This window comes from Hyaena hyaena, unplaced genomic scaffold (genome assembly GCF_003009895.1).
Source record: "Hyaena hyaena isolate Hyena2069 unplaced genomic scaffold, ASM300989v1 scaffold_1191, whole genome shotgun sequence".
NCBI lineage: Eukaryota > Metazoa > Chordata > Mammalia > Carnivora > Hyaenidae > Hyaena > Hyaena hyaena.
The window spans coordinates 236,632-258,303 of NW_024081825.1; the positions used below are offsets into that span (position 1 = coordinate 236,632).

A 21,672-nucleotide genomic window follows, 5' to 3' on the forward strand; every position below is an offset into this window, starting at 1 on the left:
TAAAATGTTATGCTAAAGTAATGGGACGAGTGAGGTGTCTTTGAGTTTCTTTTTCCTTTTTCCCTTTTTATGAAAAAGAAAATGTTTATTGTAAAATAATGTGTTTATTGTGAAATACTTTATATAAACAAAACATAGAGGATAATGAATATCAAGTAGCCAACCCAACTTTAATGAATCTCCACATTTTTCCCTATTCACTTTAAAATGTATGTTAAATGTAACAAAAGACAAAACTGAAATCTTCAGTAAGGGCATTTATAAATCTTCTGTCCTGGAGGTAACAATTTTCATTAATTTAGTGTTTACTGTTACTTTATAAATTGTTATACCATTTAAATATATGACCCAAAACAATAATAAATATAAGTTTGGAAATTTTCAAACATTATACAAATCCTGTCATCCTGTGTGTATCTGTTGACAACCTGCTTTTTTAGGTCAACTATTTTTTAATTGGTTCATTTTGATTTATGTAGCTCTTCCTCATTCATTTTAATTAATATATATGTTTTCCTATTGTTTTCCCCCAAAACCAATTCTGCAAAAGTTTTTAAAATTTTGTAAATGTCTCCTTGGGCATATGAGTGAAGATTTCTCTAAAGTTGGTAACTGAAAGTAAAATTGCTGAGTCAATCTATGTGAGTATTGTGACCACACCTGATAATTCCAGCTTGCTGTCCATAGTAGTTTCCATCCTAACTTGTGAAAGATGAGAGTTATTGTGTCTCCACATCATCACCAGCAGTTGACATTGTCAGACTTTTTAGATTTTGGCAATCTAAAGGATGTGAAAAGGTACTCAGCATTGTTTTAATTAGCATTACCTGGTATCTGGTGAAGTTAAAAATCTATCCCTATATTAATTATCCTCCTCTGTTAATTACGTTTATATCACATTCTGTATTTTATAATAGTGAATATATTTTATTCCAATGAAAATATCTACCAGTGACTCTTCAGTTATGTGGAACTTCTTAAGGAAGATCTTACTGGGCTAGGGACCTTCCAGTATGTCTTAGATACATCTAGTGCTGCCTTTTTTGTTTGTGTCAAAGACTAATTCTAATTGTTTCTATCATCAATTATTGTCTTACAAATTATAGTTAAGTATATAAATACAAATACCAACTTCCCTAAGTTCAAATATTCTCATTTATTACATTTTATACGAGACTTTGGATAAGAAAGTTAACATCTGGGTGTCTCAATTTCTTTACCGTTAAATAAGGTAATAGTAATAACTTTAATTCTTCACACTCTAAATACAGCAGGATTGTTGGAAGTATCTAATAGTAACTAGCAATTGATGTAATGTTAGACTAAAGCCTGCCACATAGTTATTAAGAGTAATAGTAGTAGTGGTATGTGTCAGTCATCACCTATTATAAACCACATGTCATCTTATGTACACTAAGATGTGTGAAAAGGCTTCAGTAATTACATTTTGGTTTATGTCATTTGTTTCTTTCCACATGGTATGCAATTTTTAAACCATTATGTTCTCCCTCATCCCATGTGTTTTATGGTTTATATTTGACCTATTATGTTTATATTACATTCTGTATTTTATAACAGTGAATATACTTTATTCCAATGAAAATGTCTACCAGAGACTCTTCAGGTATTGTGGAACTTCTTAAGGAATATCTTACTGGGCTAGGGACCTCCCAGTATACAAAGATATGGTTTATATTGACCTATTAGCTATTTTTGTTCTCCATTTCAGAGAAAATTTTCTTTTTACTTACATAGATGGCCTTGTAAATCTTACTGGCTTTCATGAAGCCATGAAGATAACTTTGAAATTTTTCAGTGAAAGACAGTGTGAAAATGTCATTGTTTTTCATTTTCAGATGACTCAAAAAGGTGAATCTCTAAATGCAAAATTGTATTCTTTTCCAAAACCTTAGGAAAAAAATGACCATTTTAGAATATGGCTATAGCTGGAAATGTCATTTGATTGTAATGCTACAAAATAATATCTTTGACCTTGGTACTAAAGACAAAGTTAAAAGCTTCAAAATTAGAGACATCCTTTGTAATTGACTGTGAATCCCCCTAAGGCACTAAAAATTGAGGGATCAGAATACAAAATTATAGGAACAGCATGGTATAGTTAAGGCCTACAAGCACTAAAATCTAATCATGAAACTGAAAACAAGGCAGATACAACCACATTTTTAAACATCTTTAACATTTCTTCCATATAACCTCTTCATAGCTCCTCTCTCTCTCTCGCTCTCGCTCTCCTCTCGCTCTCACTCTAATCAAACAACAGCAACTAACTAGAATGATTAACACAATGGACTTTCAAATTAGTCATCACCTTTTTTCTTTCTCATAACCTAAACATTATATTTAGAAACTGTTAGTTTCACAATCTATCCCACACAAATTCCTTTCTTTTCCCAAGTCCTTTTTTCTAAAAGCTTTTATTATTTATTTATTTTTTAAAAGTTTATTGTGAAGTTGGTTTCTATATAACACCCAGTGCTCATGCCAACAAGTGCCCTCTCCCATGCCCATCATCACCCTTCCCCTCCCCACACCCCCATCAGCCCTCAGTTTGTTCTCATCATTTAAGAGTCTCTCATGGTTTGCCTCCCTCCCACTGCCCAACTATTTTTCCCCTTCTTCTCTCTTATGGTCCTCCATTAGCTTCCTCCTAATCCACCTATATGTGAAAACATATGGTATCTGTCCTTCTCTGCCTGACTTATTTTGCTCAGCATAACACCCTCTAGTTCCATCCATGTTGCTGCACATGGCCAGATTTCATTCTTTCTCATTGCCATGTATTATTCCATTGTATAAATATACCACATCTTCTTGATCCATTCATCAGTTGATAGACACTTAGGCTCTTTCCATGTTTTGGCTATTGTTGACAGTACTGCAATGAACATTGGGGTCCATGTGCCCCTATGCATCAGCACTCCTGTATCCCTTGGGTAAACTCCTAGCAGTGCTATTGCTGGGTCATAGGGGAGTTCTATTGTTAATTTTTTGAGGAACCTCCATACTCTTTTCCAGAGGGATTGTACCAGCTTACATTCCCACCAACAGTGTAGGAGGGTGCCCATTTCTCCACATCCTTGGCAGAATCTAGAGTCTCTTGATTTGTTCATTTTAGCCACTCTGATTGGCATGAGGTGGTATCTCAGTGTAGCTTTGATTTGTATTTCCCTGATGATGAGGGACACTGAGCACCATTTCATGTGTCTGTTGACCATCTGGATGTCCTCTTTGGAGACGTGTCTGTTCATGTCTTCTGCCCATTTTTCACTTTAATACTCCACTTACAGCAATGGATAGATCAACTAGACAGAAAATCACTAAAGACACAGTGGACTTGAATTCTACATCTTGAGGACATGGAATTCACTTTCTTCTCAAGGGTGCATGGCACAATCTCCAAGATAGATCACATACTGGGACATAAAGCAACCCTCAATAAATATAAAAAAATTGAGATCATACCATGCACACTTTCAGATCACAATGCTATGAAACTCGAAATTAATCACAGGAAGACGTCTGGAAAACCTCCAAAAACATGGAGGTTAAAGAACACCTTACTAAAGAATGAATGGGCCAATCAGGCAATTAGAGAAGAAATTTAGAAATATATGGAAACAAATGAAAATGAAAACACAATAATCCAAACTCTATGGAATGCAGCAAAGGCAGTCCTAAGAGGAAAGTACATTGCACTCCAGGCCTATTTCAAGAAATTAGAAAAAGCACAAGTGCAAAATCTAACAGCACACCTAAAAGAATTAGAAGGAGAGCAACAGGAGCACCCCAAACCCAGGAGGAGAAGAGAAGTAATAAAAATCAGGGCAGAAATAAATAATATAGAAGCCAAAAACAAAAACAAAAACAAAAACCCAATTGAACAGATCAAGGAAACCAAGAGTTGGTTTTTTGAAAAAATAAACAAAATTGACAAACCTCTAGCCAGACTTCTCAAAAAGAAAGGAGAGTGCACTCAAATAGACAAAATCATGAATGAAAATGGACTTATTACAACCAACCCCTTCAGAAATACGAGAAATTATCAGGGAATACTATGAAAAATGATATGCCAACAAACTAGACAACTTAGAAGAAATGGACAAATTCGTAGACACACACTCACTACCAAAATTCACATGGGAAGAGATAGAAATCTAAACAGACCCATAACTAGTGAGGAAATCGAATCAGTTATCAAAAGTCTCCCAACAAGTAAGAGCCCTGGGCCAGATGGCTTCCCTGGGGAATTCTACCAGATATTTAAATCAGAGTTAATACCCATTCTTCTCAAGCTATTCCAAAAAATAGAAATCGAAGGAAAACTTCCGGACTCATTTTACGAAGCCAGCATCACTTTGATTCCCAAGCCCGGCAGAGACCCAGCAAAAAAAAGAGAACTACAGGCCAACATCCTTGATGAATATGGATGCGAAAATCCTCAAGAAGATACTTGCAAATCGAACCCAACAGCACATAAAAAGAATTATCCGCCAAGATCAAGTGGGATTCATTTCTGGGTTACAGGGCTGGTTCAATATTCGCAAATCAATCAATGTGATATATCGCATCAACAAAAGAAAAGATAAAAACCATATGATCCTGTCGATAGATGCAGAAAAAGCATTTGACAAAATACAGCATCCCTTCTTAATAAAGACCTTCGAGAAAGTCGGGATAGAAGGAACTTACTTAAACATCATAAAAGCCATCTATGAGAAGCCCTCAAATAGCATCATCCTCAATGGGGGAAAACTGAGAGCTTTCCTGCTGAGATCAGGAACATGACAGGGATGTCCATCTCCAAGTCCTTTTAAAGTTGCATTTGTATCTTAAAAAGTTAACTCTCGACATTTTTTATTCAAAAATTTTCCTTGAACTTGTAAGCAGGGTAAAAATAATTTTAGAAACCAAATAGAGCACACTGTTTAATAATAATAATACTGAGCATGTTGAACTTGTGAATTGCACAACTACTCCTATCGGCAAAGAGAGTGGTGGAAGAAAGATATAGTGGTTAAGATGTGTCACAAAACAACAGTTTTCTTTGTGAAAATGGTAAAGGCACAGAAAGAGAAGTGATAACTATTTAATCTGTATTTTTACATTATAAATACTCGTGTGCTGAGAAATCCAAATAATACAATAGTTATAACATTAAAACTGAAGGTTTCCCATCCCATTCTAGAGCCACCTCCACAAATCACCACTTCAACAGTTTTGCTTTAGTATTTTCAAGGTAAATACATAAGAATGTATATAATTATATAAATATTTTAAGGTGATAATATATGCTTATAAATATGTATATGTGTGTGCGTATATAGATATTTTTCACATAATCTTTGTATAAATTATTTCATTCTATGTAAATGCAGTAGATTATTCTGATGCATTATTGAACCACAGTACATTTATCCATTCCCCTACTGATAGACATTTGCATTAGCTCCACTTTTTTTTTATTTCAAATCATGAATAACTATATACGTGTGCGTGTGTGTGTGCATGGAATTTCTTGTTTATGAGATATAATTATTTTAAGTGTTCATAGATTCTACCAAGGAAACTTTCAAATATATTGTACCAATTTCTATTTCTGCCAACAAAGTATAAGAATGTCCAGTCCCTCATAAGACTGTCAACATTTGAAGTAATTAAGCCTTTCTGTTTGAGGCAATCTGATAGATAAGAGATGGTACCTCACTGAAATGTCAATTTGCATTTTCTTGACATCTAATGAGGTTAAGAATTTTTTATATGTTTAAGCTTATACATATACCTTTCTATATATTATGGTATACATAAGTATAACTTGTACATATATTAGGTGGCTATGTATGGCTTTTATTTATGGTATATTTTTATCATAGAAGTTTCCAGTGTTTATGTAATCAATTGTAGATGCAAATGGCTTTTGGGATTGTGTAAATTTTTAGTAAGAACTTAATCTTAATCTTAGACATCCCATTCTGTAAAATGTTTTCTTTTAAAAATATTCTGTAGAGTTATTTTTTTCCTTAACATATTGTTTTGTTGTAGTTTGCTTACTTGCTGTGACAAATGCAACTAGGATGAATAATTTCAAACTTGTCCCCAAGTTAGTCTTTGGTTTCATCCTCACATAAGACAATTACAATGACTGTAAATCCTACCTATTTACTTCAAGAGAATGTAATAATGATAGTTTATAAAAGTTTAAACTTTTTCCTTAATGCTCTTGTTTTAAAAATATCTTAGACTTCCTTAAAATCCTCTGCCCATAAATCTGATTCCACTTCTATACAAACTGTGAAGCTTTCCTATTGTGCCTGGCTGGTGTTCTCTGAATATTAACCCTGCAGCTTGGAATTACCTACAGGCCTTTACAGATCTGAGACCATTCTAGGGAAAAACACCTTAGGGACACCTTAATTTCTTTGTGATTTTATCTATCTGATAATGTTTTCCTACTATATACATTTTACTGCACTGTTGGAAAGAATACTTGAATGTGTTAAAAAACAGAAGCTCTTGTCTAGTGAATTGTAACTGATTCCAGTGATTTAATGAGATCCTTTAAGCACCCAAGACCTTGCCTCCTCTTAAATTCTTATTAGCACACATTTTAAAGAATTTTTGATTTCATACCCTTTCTTTCCTCCTCCTGAGCAATCTGTTATCATGGCAAGTCCTATTTTGACAACAATGACATTTGAGCTCATTTATTAGCTTTCAGTTTTCTTGCTAATATTTGTGTTATATTTATGTTATATTTTTTGTTTAAACATTCGTTTTCCTCAAATTGTCTTTAGGATTTTCCAACTAGATTTTCAAGTAAAATTATCTTAAGGAAATAATTTCAAAGATGAAATTAATTATTACTGCTTTCCCTATGTCTTTCCCATAGTCAGACTTCACCAAGTCCATTGCTGAAATTGACTGTTTATGTCATTCTATGAACACTCCTCTCATTTAACTCCCTTTACTATTACATAGAGTTATTACTCTTTTTCTCTGTTAGAATTCTTTAAAACTTCCTATGATGTTCCTATATCTGTCCAAAGATGTCACAGCAGTTGTCTCCTCTTTCTAAGCCCCATCTAGATTTTGAAACTTAATGTAAGTAACCCTTATGAACTCCCAACATCTTCCAGATCCCTCTGAAATATTCAGAATATCATTTCTCTTCTAGTAAAGGAAAAAATATATATATTGTAAACAAAATAAAACATACAAATAAGCAAGCAAGAATAACAAAAAGGAAGATTGTCACTTGGAAATCATGTCAATAAAGCAAGTCTGTCCCCACAAGCTGATAGATTGCCAGGGCTATAAACGTTGGTGTAAGGGAGTTAATCAGGCAAGCCCATATTCATGACTCTTTGTACAACTTAGGCTACTAAGAAACTGCCTGGGATAGATGAGTATACTCAAGCCTTACATTCTGATCCATTCATGTGGACATATTCCTAGTGATCTGGAGAATCTTGGCAGAGGTTGATTCAGTAGTTTATAAGTCTTCTAATTTTCATCTGCACTAAAACCTAAAATCTCTGAAACTTCTAAACAAAATGAGTGCCCTAAATCTAGCTTTTATCTTCAGAGCTTCTCAAGCTTAATGTGCCTAAAAATCACCTGGAAATATTATAAAATATAGATTCTAATTTAGTAGGTATAGAGTCTGCCTATGATTCTGCATTTCTAAGAAAATTCCCAGGAGATCCTAAAACTGTGCTCTGTGGACCACACTCTGAGTCCCAGACCTTAGGATTCATTCTCTACCTGAGAGAAACCACGGGATGCTTCCAATTATGAAAACAATTACTATGACCAATAATGGTGACTATAAAAGAGTTCACATTTATATGGCATTTCAAATTGACAGAACACTTTGACATTTGTTAACTCCTTCTGATATTCACAATAACCCCCTGATGAAGGCAGGGCATTAATTATTCAGAAGAGAAATTGAAGGAATGTTAACTCTCTTGCTCAATGTCACACAGCTAATAAGTGGCAAGGTGATTTGTGAGGTTAACTCAGACATGGAGACAATATAACAGAATGGCTAAGAGCACAGCTTTGTCTTTGAATATTGCCTCCTTCACATCTTATGTGACAGTGTACAAGTTACTTAACCTGTCTATTTTAGTTTCCTCATTTATAATCTGGACGTGCCTGTTTCATATGCTTGTTAGGCTTAATAACCTTGAAAGTTTTGCATGTGAATGGCTATCATATAGTAATCACTAAGCAAATGGTAATGGCTGCCGTTGTTTCTTTTTGCCCTTATTATCTCAGAACTCTGCTGAATTTCTGCAGATGCCCCATGTACTTGCAAACCTTAGTGCCCACCTGCAAGGAATATCTAACTTCTCTGAAGCACTTGACCATCATGGGCTCTACATGGAAAATATGACAAGATTAGACCCTAGGAGGGAGCCTTTGAGTGTGTCTTTATTTAGCTGGATATGTGGGAAGACTTGCAGTGGAGCTGCCTATTGATGTGTTGTTATGTATATAAAGAATTTCTGCCTGCAGAGTTTCCACTATGGCGCCTTTCACAAACGTACAAATCCATGCATGTTTTCTTGAAGTGTAGAATAAAAGTCAGTTTTTTGTTTTTTTTTTTTTGATGGTGGGATGCTGGCGGACCATTATATGTGGCTAGGCTTCAGATGATTTCACCACTTATGGTTTCTGCCAAAGTAACTGAGCAGTGCCTCATGAAAGAGCTGAAAAATGACATCCATGTCGGTGACAGATAAATGAGAAAAAGCAAAACAAAAGAAAGGACGATACCACTATTGACAAGTTCATGGGGTATGACTTATGAAATTGTCTCAATAATCATTAAACGTGTTTTTTGCATTTTTGGGAATACTAACATCTAGTTGGGGGCAGTAAGTCTTTTAAAATGTCTTTATTAAAATACTCATTCTCTTTTGGGTTATTTTTTCATCAAATGGAATAAAGGTAAAATCGTTTTCCTATCTAGAATTTATCATGACTTCTTTTCTGTAACGTGTATCAGTTCTGTGGTCGGAAAGTTCATGATTCTAGGTTTTTGGTGTTTTGTTTTTGTTTTTGAGAGGAGGGAAGGAAGGAGGGAGGGAGCGAGGGAGGAAGGGAGAGAGAGAGAGAGAGAGAGAGAGAGAGAATCTTAAGCAGGCTCCACACCCAGTGCAGAGTTCAGTGGGGGCTCAGTCTTGCACCATGAAATCTGACCTGAGCAGAAATCAAGAGTTGGACACTTAACTAACTTAGCTACCTAAGTGCCCTGGTTCTAGGTATTTTGACTTCTAACCATTTCTCATCTAACTTGGTTATCATAACATGAGTCTCACTGCTATAATGTTTTTAAGATATTTCAGGTATGCAAGCAAAGTAAAAGTATAGAACAAAGATAAATACTTAAGGTAAATTTTAGTATAAAAAAACATAATATTATGTTTCATAGGACTATTGATAGGATGAACAGTTGGTCAGCTCAGTCAACCAGCTCAGCTGTTATTCCACTTGAATATCTGACTGATTTTGAGCAACTGAACTATTGATATACAAGATGGGATTGAGAGACAACATTTTCTTATTATATGGGACTCTTGGATGAGAGGAACAGATAAAATGTCTATGTAGACTCTTTTGAAAGTCTTTGAAAATTAATAAGGAATGTACACTAGATAGCAGGAAAAAGAAAGTTAGCAAGTAAGACAAAGTTGAGAAATTATTTGCACCCTTCCATGAACCACATTGCATTAGAACATAAGTTTATAGGGGTGCCTGGGTGGCTCAGTTGGTTAAGCATCTGAGATTGGCTCAGGTCATGATCTCCCGGTTCCTGAATTTGGGCCTCACATCAGGCTCTGTGCTGACAGCTCAGAGACTGGAGCCTGCTTCAGATTCTGTGTCTCCCTCTCTCTGTGCCCCCCCACTCACTCACTCACAAATAAATAAACATTAAATTTTTTTTAAAGAACATAAGTTTACAAAGAATATCTAATGACATTGGATAAGTTAGCAATTATATTTAATTTAAAAAGCAATTAATTTACTGTAGTATGACTTACAATAATATTTCAGCAACATAAAAATAATATCTTTTCATATAGAGAAAGTGAGACTAGAAGTATATACATCAAAATTTTAATTGCGTTGGGACTATGAGATCATTTTCATTTCACTTTGAGTACATTCGATACATTTTTACAAAATAGAGATATGGTTTAGGAATTACTTTAATAACAGAACATACAATAAACATTTTAAAATTAAAATAAAACCTAGAAACAGGAGACTATACTTTGCATTTAAAAGAGCATATGGGATTTTTGAAGTCACATTGTCTTTAGTTCAAATGTTACCTGTCACTCAGTTAGTTAGTTTAGGCTGTGGTGTATCATAGTATCAAGCAGCCCCAACAGTCCCCTTGGCTTAACAAAATAAAGTTCATTTCTCCTGCATTCAGAGGCCACTGTTACTCTAAAGAAGCTGTACTCCATAGGGTGGCTCAGAATTTCAGGCTAATTTGCTCTATGACTCCTGTGAATAATAAATCTATGCTTTCACAGGCTGTGTGGCATTGGAAAAGAGGCAGGAGAGATGAGCAGCAGCAGTTAAGTGAATCACTTCTGAAGTGGCACCCAGCATGTCAGCTCCCATTTCATTGCCAAGATCAGTCACAATACTTGAAAGTGTAGTCTTCCTTGTACTGGAAGTAGAGGACAAAATCCTGATAAACCTTAGTATCGCCTGCCATAGCTGTTAGACTCCTACAAGCCACTGGGCCTTGAACTCCTCTCAGATTTATGTAATCAAGTAAGAGCCTCATTTGACTATTGAAATTACATGTAAATTCACTCCAAGTCTGGATTAAGTAGTTAGTAAATTTTATTGTATTCCCCTTTGGGCTATAGCTGGAGTCAAATATATAAACCTTTATTGCAAGTCCTCTGTATTATGGTATTACTATTCCTCCTATATTTAAGCTATCTAGCATGACATGGGTAACTACCCTTTCTTTGGGTTCAACAACAGAATGTTTTATATTGTATTATCTTTCTAATCCTGAGTGCCTGGTGAGTCTATATTAATCAGTGATTTGTTCATAGAGCTCAATATGCTTTTCTACATGGTAAGAGAGTGCCCATAACAGGCACTACAGACAAATAGCAAGGAGCTTTATCACGTTAGCTTCCTCTGTTCCCATCTGCTGGCCCAAGCCAGCAATATCATTTTAGTGAACCATGCCAAGTGTATATGATTCATTGACTTAGATGTCCTCTCTCCTCAAGGAGGCATGCAATATGGAAAATCAGTGATCTTTGGCATTAGACATATGTATATTGAAATCTTACTTCTATGACCTATGTGCCAGGCAATCTCAGGAAACTGGCCTAGCCTCACAGAACTTCAATTTCTTCTTCAAAAAAATAGAGATAAAAAAATATTTACCTGCAGCAGATGCTTTTGATCTCCCACATCAACTCTCTTAGGCCACCCTCGGATTTCGGTCTCAACTTTGGTAAGCAACTGGATACAGCTGCCAGTATTCACCTCAGGGTTCACCTCTCTGCTTTTCTGCATGAGGGCCTTCTCTTCTGGTGCCTGCTCAACTCACACAGCAACTGAGGTGGAGTGGAGGAGACTTCACATCCCCTGCTGACAGAAATCCTCAATAAATGCCTCAGCCTCTCATGCTTCAGACAGATGATTCTGAGAGGCATTTCCTACACTTCCCAAATCTTAGTGAAATCTTGCCTGCATTTCCCCACAGCAGAATCCACAATAACACATTTCAAGGAGGATTCTCCTTCCTTCTTTCTTCCGCTACTGCCTCATTTCTGTTCCTGTGGATCACATCCTATATAAACTATCCACACTCAAATGCTTCCTTTGCATTCTGCCTTAAGACGACTCAGACTTTGACAATAACAAACTTTGGGAAATGCCTACAGGGTTTGTTTTATATTTTACAAATGTCAGTTCATTTTCTTTTGTGTAATTTAATATTAAATAAATTCACACAGTTCTGATACATTCGTATTTTATATGGCCATTGGACTTGTAACTTCTTATCTTCATGTCGGGTGATTCAGCACAGTGGAGGGTAGTATTTTGGAAATCCATTCCTGTATGAGGACAGCTGGAAATAAGCTAATTATACTCACAAGTGACTGTGAAAAACCCAAACTAAGTGTATTTCCAGCACAACTACCTTTAAGTAGGTCCCAAAATGCCCTGGCCACTCCAAAATTATGCAACCCAGGGAGAAGTGTGACAGAGAGGATTTCAGAATGGAAAAAGAATAGTCTAGCTTACCTTAGAGTTATACTATCTTACTTTAGAAGATTTAATGAAAACGTAAGGCTGTGTGAACACTTGCTATAACTCTTTTCAGGACCTTGGAAGAGACCAGTGCAAGTGAGGGGCCTAAAGCTTAAGCTTCATTAGCTTCATGATAAATCCACCTCAGGTCATAGCTATTAATAAATTACTATTGGATGACAGAAGGGCTAGGAGAGAAAGAGTAATAAGGAAGAGCATATCTTATGATACCATTTTGTATTCCATGTGGAAAATATAAGGTAGACTCATATGGTAAGCCTTTTATTTTTTCCTTCAATTATTAAAATCTTTATTTAAAAATGCATGAAGAACTTTCTTTTAAGGGTAACGAAAAAAGATAAGGTTTTAAAATTTAAGCATGTACTTATTCTGGGGAATGAATTGAAAATGAACAAGAAGAAGAGTAAAACTATATATTCATCTGGCACTTGGGATTTTTCATGTATAGGAGTGAGATTAAAGAAAGGATTTGCCAAATAAAGGATTTCAGAAGAGAAATAAACTTAAAATGCCAAAGTCTCTTCAAACATTTTACGTAGAACTGACATGCTAATTACATTTTTTATGTTTTATTTGTGTCATGCTAGATCCTTTTTGCACTGCTACTGTTACTCTATTAAAATATTGCTTGTAGGGGTGCCTGGGTGGCTTAGTCGGTTAAGCGTCCGACTTTCGCTTAGGTCATGACCTCGCGGTTCATGGGTAAAAACCCAAAAAAGGAACTGTGCTGACTGCCAGCTCAGACCCTGGAGCCTGTTTCAGAGTCTGTGACTCCCTCTCTCTCTGACCCTCCCCTGCTCACGCTGTCTCTCTCTCCTATAAATAAATAAAAATATTTTTAAAAAAATATTGCTCGTAGTCAAATAAATAACATGTTTTCCGTTAGTGCATTGTGTGTGTGTGTGTGTGTGTGTGTGTGTGTGTGTGTGTATTTCAGATTGGTCTTTCCTCATTATCCTGAATTAGTGAGATTTTACTGACTGTTTGTCAGCTTGTGGTTATATTATGTATATTTGAGACTGATGATGAGACAGCTGCTCGATGTATAATCCCAATTCTAAACCATAAGGAAGCAACCAAAAAAAATTAAAAGGGAAGGAATTATTATTATATTCCAGTCCAGAAGTAATAAAAAAACATTATCCATTTTGTAAAATAATCACATTCTTTATTCAATAGAAACTGCCAGATTTTCATCCCTCAACTTTATCATCCTTTTTTGGTTACAGAAGAAGTTTTTCCCAGATAAAATTACACAAAACTAATATACCCAGTTCCTAGGAGAAAAAGTAAAACTTTTTAACAGTGAGGGATTTTTCAGACTGAAATGCTAGCTAGAAATACACAAACATATCGGTAGCAGAAGGTCATTGAGAAACTGACTGGGAACTTGTCCCCAGTATTGTAGAAAGTTTAGAAGACCGTGGTTTCTCTCTGCCATCCCCAGCATGTAGCCAGTGCCTAGTTCTGGGTGCGGCCTGGTCACATCACAGGACCTTAGGGACCCCTCACCAGTGGGCCACTCACAGCCCCAAAGAGAAGTGGATACGCAACTTCAGGTTATCACTGCCTCTAAGACCTCCTACACTTTAGTTTGAGAATCCAGAATGTTAAGAAAGTAGAAGTTCGCAACTGGGGAGAAAGGGTGAGAAAGAGAAGGGGAGGGTGGTTTAGTAAGTGCCAGAAACGAGTTCATTTCCGTGCTTCAGAGCTGACCGGAGCAGCCGTGTGTTAGGAAGACCTGAGAAACATGCTATGGCTTGAGGAGGTCCCGGCGCCTATTTTAGCACGGCAGGGTCTGGGCGCCTGCATCCCGGCACCCTCCGGGCTTCACCTGCTGCCTGGCAAATTGACATACAGTGCAGTCAGAATGCCGGTGGTTATAGGGGCGCCTGGGTGGCTCCGTCCATTAAGCGTCCGACTTCGGCTCAGGTCATGATCTCGCGGTGCGTGGGTTCGAGCCCCGCGTCGTCTGTGCTGACTGCCAGCTCAGAGCCTGGAGCCTGTTTCAGAGTCTGTGTCTCCCTCTCTCTCTGACCCTCCCCTGCTCACGCTGTCTCTCTCTCTCTCAGAAATAAATAAAACATTCAAAAAATTTTTTAAAAAAAAGAATACCAGTGCTTATACAGAAAGATTATTGGTGCTCTTTTTCCTCTCAGAACAGTTTTCTCTTTCATTCTCTAACCTGTTAATACTTGTTAACATGTTAAATACTTGTTTGTGTTTATGATTTTGTGAAATGAAACTAGTTCTTGATCTCAAAGAGTATGCAATATAGAACAAAATAATTATAGGAAATAATTTGTATCGGGACACCTGGGTGGCTCTGTCAGTTAAGCGTCCAACTTTGGCTCAGGTCATGGTCTCACAGTTTGTGAGTTCAAGCCCCACATTGGGCCCTGTGCTGACAGCTCAGAGTGTGGAGCCTGCTTCAAATTCTGTGTCTCCCTCTCTCTCTGCCCTTCCCTTGCTCACCTCTGTCTCTCAAAAATAAACAAACATTTAAAAAAAGAAATAATTTCTAACATAATATCCACTTTTTGCCTTAATGTGATGTAATTCTAGTCCTATGACACTTTTCAATGTCAGACTGACTGATTCAAAGCTGAAACCACAGCAAACCCCAACTTTAGCAATTCATTTAGGTTAATGAGTTGTTACACATGCCTATGTATTTTATTTCCCAAGCTAAAGAGACCCCCTGCAATTCTTAACTGAGTCTAACATACTATGAAAACTTTTTCTCTTGCCTTTCATGCCTGATTAGATAAAGTGATCGTACAGTATCATGAGCAGAATATATTTTAGAAAGTTAATCTGCTTCAAAATGGTACACCCAGTGCCTTCCAAAAGAAAGAGATCACATAGAAATAACCACTATTTGAATTTTCAGGCTTCCTATAGGATAACAGGTAATTAAGAATAATTGATATGTACCAGAATCTCACTTTGGTCTAGCAAATTAGTGACAGGGGTCAAAAGCAGTTTCTGGCATGGAATGACTGTGGTTTTTGACTTGTGTTCACGTGTCTGCAGTTGAAAAGCGCTAAAATGTCTGTCTGATGCACTGACGTGGGATTGGGGAAAGAATTTGGGGAAAGGGAGGCTCGGCTCTTTGTCCTATGATGTAGACACGAAGTCCAATTCCGTAGTGGATCTCTCCATCTGAATGCCTTGATGATGTTTCAGATTTGAACTTAATGTCTTTCCCAGAATCTGTGCCATTGTTTTTTATTATTACAGTGAATCCTGATCCTCCTCAGAAGATGACTACCGTTAGTCAGCCTAGATTCCTTCCCTCTACTCTCCGTGGCTCTCCCTCCACATTCAATTTGACTGTCTCACAAATGTTTCTCAGATTTGCATCATCTGCTCCTTCTGGCCCTGCCACACCAACACTTCACTAATTTAGGCCCTCACCATTTCCTATTTGAAGTCAGGCCAAATAACAGTTCTACTCGCTTCCTACATTCTCTACTTTTTTAACCAGTCATTGTGTGCCTTACATTGCTGTGGGAATTATTCTAAATCATAAAGCTGATTGTGACTCCTCCTTTCCTTAATCCACACTGGTTTTTCATAAACAGCAGGTTCAAGCTCTGTGGTGACCTGGTCCAACACACTTGGCCAGTGCCATCTGTCAGCAATCTTCCTTTACCTTGAGTGCATTTGCTTATCACACCTTATGCGTCAGACATACTATATTGCTTATGGTTCACTGAACTGACCATGTTTTTTCTGTCATGTGTCTCTGTGTGTGATGCTGTCTTTTCTTGTACTATTCCTGTAGCACTTTGCTGCCAAAGTCAGACCCTTCCTTCAGAACCACTCCTGCTGGGAAGGCCTTTCTGACACAACCTGTCCATGTTAAGGACCGCTTCTGTCTGTTTGCATAGCATCCTAGACCACTTATCATACAGCATTATAATAATCTCTTTATTTGTCTGAATCGGAGTTTTAGGTATCCAGGACCATACATTTATGGAGGCTGTTCATGGGTGACAATTAGTGCAGGATGGCTCCACTCTGTTCAGCCTCCTTCTAGAAGGGGGTTCTTTCTTCTCACTTCGAGGACTCCCAGCCCCTCTCCACTTATGTTCCAGTTCACTTAGCTCCCTTTTCCCTTAAAACCAGTCTCAGCTGGCAGAAAACATTATGCTTTCAAGCTCAAATCTGAAAATGTCTGATTCAAACCTAGGTTGGTAGCTTTAATGACACTGGATTTCTGCTTTTGGCATAGGATCAAAAAGGGAAAAATTGCTTTGGAGATACCAATAACAGCATGGATGGGGAGAGAGTGTGTTGAAGAGCATGCACACAAAAACATGCAAACTTAACTTCCAGACATAAAATACTGTCGTACATTGAATACTGGTTTTATTTATTTATTTATTTATTTTTCTCTTAATGTTGTTTTTTGTTTTTTTTTTTTTACAAATAGTTTATTGTCAAATTAGTTTCTACATAACACTCAGTGCTCATCCCCAAAGTGCCCTCCTCCATGCCCATCCCCCCCTCCCCCCCACACCCATCAGTCCTCAGTTTTTGTCAGCATTCAAGAGTCTCTCATGGTTTGCCTCTCTCCCTTTTCCCCACCATTTCCGCCCTTCTTCTCCCCCTTGTTCCTCCGTCAAGTTCCTCCTAATCCTCCTATACGTGCAAACATATGATATTTGTCCTTCTCTGCCTGACTTATTTCGCTCAGCATAACCCCCTCAAGGTCCATCCATGTTGCTACACATGGCCAGATTTCATTGTTTCTCATTGCCATGTAGTTGAATACCGGTTTTAGAGATCTAAATGTTTAACCTTATTCTTACATTGGAGAAAAAAAATGTCCATTAAAAGAATATATTAGGTTGTAGATCTCTCTAAGTGATTAAAATCAATTAGAAATTAGGAATGAACTAGAAGTTCAGTTCTTATATGATTATATAGCTTATGAATTTAAATACAGTAGGTTCTAAAGTTAATGGATTTCAGCTTAGAATAGAGATGTTCTGCTAAAAGGGCTTGTTTTCATTGCTTTTTATGATCTTCCAAGCAGTCATTTAGTTGGTTGCCAAAAATAAGGAAAAGAGGTTGTTTTAAGTATTAACACTTTTTTTTTTTGACACATGGCCATTGTTTCCAGTCAATCATCTGCAATATTAGAAGTGATCAGACTGCTTTACATTTAATTGTTTCTGAGAAGCTATTTCTTTCTTTTATAATAACAACTATATCCCATAGTCAAATATTACTTCATTCTTACCAGGACAAAAGCCTTCTGGGTTTTTAAACATTCAACATAATCATCCAAACCAACACATTGACTGAAATGTTTTTAAAGATGGGCAAGTATTTCTATATCTAAAGAATCTCACTAGAGATCTAGGTATGTCACAAACCATTAAGAACGTATTGTGCTACCAAAAATCTTATTTAGTATGAACTAATTAAGAAATATAGATACATTTACACTTGGAATTTTGCCTTATACTAAGTGAAATTGAAATGAGAATGGAAATTTTAAGGTAAAAATTGATAAAATGTATCTTTAAAAATATAACAATGCACTATAAAAGTAAGAGATGAGAAAAGACTGTGAGGACATAAAGGTACATTTTTAAACATGTTAATAACAATGTTGTTAACAATATTATTTTTTTATTCTGTCTCAGTCAGGATCCCAGTAGGAAACAGATGACACGTTCAAATTGGGGCAGTTAGAGGATAGTTTCATAAGGAATATTTAGGATTGTATGGTCAGGGTATAGAGAAGCCATACAGGACAGTGTGGTATTCTGACCTAGCACTAGAAGAGCTTTTAGAGCCCTTAGGGAAGAAGAGAGCTAGCAGTTACCAAAACATGGAAGGAGAAAGCTATGTAGAGAGGGCTTCTTTAGAAAATCCATGACATTCAGTATAGATCCATTCCTGAGCAGAGGAACATACTGTGTGGATTGAAGCTGGTGGAATACACAGCCCACATTCATTCTGCTCCTTTCTACTCATCTTTTACTAGGGTTCCCATTGGCTGAACCCAATAGGGCACCACATGCCATAGTAGTCAGCCTCTCTGGGCCGAGAGCCCAGTGAAAATGGGTGGAGAGTCGAATAGAAAATACGTCTAGGAGAGATGAATGGAAAATATCCAGCAGAGCTACTAATATTAAACATTATATGCTCTGTAAATAAGCCATACATAGAGAATTCGTAACTCAATCTGTGAAGCAGGAAATCAAGTCAATATCATCTAAAGCCTCAAAGTTAAAAAAAAATCATGCAAAATGTCTTCTTGTTTGACATTTGCAGACATTAGTAAAATAATTAATAATTAATTAATAATTTTGTGATTCAAGTTGATTAGCCAGTGTAAACATCCAAACCAAATAGACTGGGGCTCTGACAAAAATAGACTGAGAGTCACACTAAAAATGGGCTATACATTGGTTCATATGTTCTATTATTCATATAAACTATATCTACTTTCATTTATCCATTTGTCTGTTTATCCATATGTCCAATGGCTTATTTATTCATTTATCAAATACTTAATGAGTCTAATTTTGTGCCATCTCTGCTTAAACTCTTCAGTGCCCATATTGATGGCCCTTCTAACATACTAGATTTTAATGACCAAATTTTAGCCCTTTTTAAATGTTTGAAACCTTTCAAAAGCAAATCTCAAAATCTGAAATTATTCTTTGTGACCACAACTTATTACTGATCAGACCTTCATATTTTCCTCTTTAAAAATTATTTTTTAGAGTTTATTTAGGTTTTTTTTTTTTTGAGAGAGAGAGAGGAAGAGAGAGAGATGGGAGGGGACAGAGAGAGAGAGAGAGAGAATCCCAAGCAGGTTCTGCAGTACCAGAGCAGAGCCCAATGCAGGTCTCAAACCCACAAACCATGAGATCATGACCTGAGCTGAAATCAAGAGTTGCACAGTTAACCAACTGAGCCACCCAGGAACCCCTTAAAAAATTATTTTTAATTCTCATTGTGATTGCTTAGCCACTTACCTCCACCTACTGAACACGGGGGTCTGCCATCTCAAGAAAGACCTTCCTACCATTAGAATATATTTCTGCTTGCCTGTTTATACTTCACTTTAAAGTCCTCAACTCAGGGTCTACTCTCTATGACCACTTTCCAGTTGCTAATTTTCATTGGAAAAGTCACATGAAAATGCACATATGGGTGAACATGAATTGAGGATTTAAGTTAGATTTTTATATTCTGATGTCGTTATTCATCTCTTCTTGATTTTCCATAAGTTTGCCTATATTATTATGCCCAAGTTATCAGTCTTCTCAAATCTAGACTTACCTACAATTATTTCCCTATCAGAGTTGATATTAACAGCTTAATTATGCTGCACTGTCTTACTTTCTGGAACTTCCATTCTCTGGCTCAATCTTTCTGTCAGTTGCGTCTGTCAACTCTCCTCTGATGCCAATTCCTCACCTGCCAACTTAACCTACATAATATATAACCAAAATACTTTCCTTATACTTTAGTCAAATCCCTCGCTTGACGCCATTCGTGTACTTATTGGATTTCTGCACTTGTATGAGCAGGCTGCTGAGTGCTGCTGCGAGGAAGGGTGCATATGATGAGGACAACACTTATTTTCTCTAGTCCACTGTTGTTGTTGTTTTTTTTCCCTTTTTCTCAGAACCGCTGCTTTAAACCACCAGCACTGTCTTAAACTGCTGTATTTCATGTCCATCTCCTCACTTCCAGAAGATCACCTTGCCTCTGAATTCATGATTAAAATAGAAACCGTAAGGAGTAAACGCTCTTGACACCACACCCCACCTACATCTTTATTTATATCTATTCTCTTACTCATCCACTTCTCCTATGCCTTGAAAAGGAAATGTTCTGACTCACTCAAATGGATCCCTACCTTCTGCCTGGGCTCTATATCCAATCCCTTTCCTCTCTGTTCCTCCAAAACTTTTCTACTTCCTGTCTCCCATATCTTCCCTCTTTCTCACTTCATATATGCCCATAATTTTTCCATCTTTATCAAATAGCCACTCCAAAGACAACTTCTTTAGGTCTGTATCATCTTCTAGCCATTTCTCTCTTTATAACCAGCTTTCTTTAAAGAGTTGCCCAAACTAAATAAATGTCTGTTCTTGCTCATCTATTTGTAATTCATCTACTATTTATATCTGGAGTTCTGACCCAGCAGCACATAAATTCTGCTTGAGTTTAGGAATTTTCAAGCCCAACAGGCAGTCTTCAGTCCTTTTCTTGCTTCATTTCTCTGTGGCATTTGACACTAATTACATTCCCTCTTTTAAATGTTCTTTCATAGCTTCTTTGACACCATTACAGTTTCTTTATTTCTTCTTACCCTCTGACCATTTCTCAGTCTCTTCCATTGCTCCTCAGTGCTGCTCTTCCTAGGTCTTTTTTCTTCATTCTAAATGCTTTTCCCTAGACTCCACATGCCTTCTGCATTCCCATGCCATCAAATAATGACTATATACCAGTATTCCCCTAAATTTTATACAGCAAAATGGGATCATGATACTTGTGAATTACACATGTAATTGAATGCTGCTTCTGGTAGTTAATAGCCAGAATGAACTGGGCAAAAACTTCTCTGAGCCTTGGACTCCACAAGTGTAGAAGTGAGAAGTAGTGCCAACCACAGAAGTCATGCGTGATGAACAAGAGCATCTAAAAGTACTAGGGCAGCTCCTAGTATATAGGAGGTATTTAAGAAAGGTACCTCATTCTCTCTTTTTTTCTAATCATTCCTTCCCTTTCCCTTATACAAATACTTCTCTTGAATCTCAGTTCCATCATTTGTCTGGACGCAATTAGTAATTGTGAATATTTTCACAACAGAAAATGTGTCTTATCATTATACCCATAGCATAGCACCTAGCTTATGCCTAGAAAATAGATGTTCAATGTATGTGAATTGGTTAAATGAATAGGAGACATTAATTGACTTCACTCTTACATGATGGACATCTGTTTCTTCCTCTGACTTCTCTTTCTCATAATCTATGTAGATCAGTATGCAGGGCCCCTCATTCTCAGACTGAATCTTCAGACTCTACTTGGCATCTTGTCCAGATACCTACCTCAGTCACCATTTTCTCCTATTTGCCTCTTTCATCGTTAGCCTCTCTCTACTGCTTGTTTATTCTTTATCTGCTGTTCCAACCTTTTGTGCATCTACATTTCCAAACCACTCTTAACAATACTTCTCCCTCAAGCTGTTTTTTTTTTCTTTTGCCTTTTAATTCATCGTCAAAACTTCACCATCTGCATATTCCTTAATCTGGGTACATATTTTTCTCTAGACATATT

General features: G+C 36.8%; 1 protein-coding gene across 1 annotated transcript in view; it reads left to right on the forward strand.

Moving 5' to 3' along the window:
* Window positions 1-21,672, forward strand: part of LOC120224556 (protein eyes shut homolog) — a 428,677-nt gene that overhangs the window by 200,069 nt on the left and 206,936 nt on the right. The window lies entirely within an intron of this gene.